The sequence below is a fragment of the Cicer arietinum genome, chromosome 3 (assembly GCF_000331145.2).
Source record: "Cicer arietinum cultivar CDC Frontier isolate Library 1 chromosome 3, Cicar.CDCFrontier_v2.0, whole genome shotgun sequence".
NCBI lineage: Eukaryota > Viridiplantae > Streptophyta > Magnoliopsida > Fabales > Fabaceae > Cicer > Cicer arietinum.
Window position 1 is genome coordinate 31,670,989 of NC_021162.2, and position 2,029 is coordinate 31,673,017.

Consider the following 2,029-nt stretch of genomic DNA (forward strand, 5'->3'; position numbering starts at 1 on the left):
ATTAACATTTAGGTCATTTTATGCATCCAATTGGTTTGCTCATGTCATTGGATGATCATTTAGGTCATTTTCGTCCTCCCTAGGCTTATTCTTGTATAATTAGGGTATTTAACCAATCTTGTGCATCCATTAAGTTCATTTGTGTCATTCGATTAACATTTATGTCATTTTCGTCCTCCCTAGGCTTATTCTTGTCCAATTTGGGTTTTTAACCAATCTTGTGCATCCAATAGGTGTGTTTGTGTCATTGGATGAACATTTAGGTCATTTTCGTCCTCCCTAGGCTTATTCTTGTCCAATTAGGGTTATTAACCAATATTGTGCATCCAATAGGTGTGTGTGTGTCATTGAACGAACATTTAGGTCATTTTCGTCTTCCCAATCCTTATTCTTGTCCAATAAGTATTTTTAACCAATCTGGTGCTTCCAATTAGCTCATTTGTGTTATTGGATGAAAATTTAAGTCATTTTCGTTGTCCCTAGGCTTATTCTTGTCCAATTTGGGTTTTTAACCAATCTTGTGCATCCAATAGGTGTGTTTGTGTCATTAGATTCACATTTAGGTCATTTTCTTCCTCCCTAGGCTTATTCTTGTCTAATTAGGATTTTTAACGAATCTTGTGCATCCAATATGTAAATTTAAGTCATTGGATGAACATTTACGTCATTTTCATACTTCCTATACTTATTCAAGTCTAATTAGGGTTTTTAACCAATTTTGTGCATCCAATAGGTTTTCTCGTGTCATTGGATGAACATTTAGGTCATTTTCGTCCTCCTTAGACTTTTTGTTGTCCAACTAGCGTTTTTAACCAATCTTGTGCATCAAATAGATGCATTTGTGTCATTGGAGGAACATTTAGGTCATTTTTGTCCTCCCTAGACATATTCTTCTCCAACTTGGGTGTTTAACCAATCTTGTGCATCCAATAGGTGTGTTTGTGTCATTGGATAAACATTTAGGTCATTTTCGTCCTTCTTAGGCTTATTCTTGTCCAATTAGGGTTTTTAATCAATCTTGTGCATCCAATAGGTGTGTTTGTGTCATTGGATTCACATTTAGGTCATTATCGTCATCCCTAGGATTATTTTACTCCAATTAAGGTTTTTAACCAATCTAGTGCATCCAATAGGTGTGTTTGTGTCATTGGATAAACATTTAGGTCATTTTCGTCCTTCTTAGGCTTATTCTTGTCCAATTAGGGTTTTTAACCAATATTATGCATCCATTAGGTGTATTTGTGTGATTGGATGAAAATTTAAGTCATTTTTGTCCTCCCTAGGTTTATTCTTGTCCAATTAGGGTTTTTAATCAATCTTGTGCATCCAATAGGTGTGTTTGTGTCATTGGATGATCATTTAGGTCATTTTCGTCCTCCCTTGGCTTATTCTTGTACAATTAGGGATTTTAACCAATCTGGTGCATCAAATAAGTTCATTTGTGTCATTCGAATAACATTTAGGTCATTTTCGTCATCCCTAGGCGTATTCTTGTCCAACTAGGGTTTTTAACCAATCTTGTGCATCCAATAGGTGGGTTTGTGTCATTGGATGAACATTTAGGTCATTTTCGTCCTCCCTAGGCTTCTTCTAGTCCAATAACGGTTTTTAACCAATCTTGTGGATCCAATAGGTGTGTTTGTGTCATTGGATAAACATTTAGGTCATTTTCGTCCTCCCTAGGCTTCTTCTAGTCCAATAACGGTTTTTAACCAATCTTGTGGATCCAATAGGTGTGTTTGTGTCATTGGATAAACATTTAGGTCATTTTCGTCCTCCCTAGGCTTCTTCTAGTCCAATAACGGTTTTTAACCAATCTTGTGGATCCAATAGGTGTGTTTGTGTCATTGGATAAACATTTAGGTCATTTTCGTCCTCCCTAGGCTTCTTCTAGTCCAATAACGGTTTTTAACCAATCTTGTGGATCCAATAGGTGTGTTTGTGTCATTGGATAAACATTTAGGTCATTTTCGTCCTCCCTAGGCTTCTTCTAGTCCAATAACGGTTTTTAACCAATCTTGTGGATCCA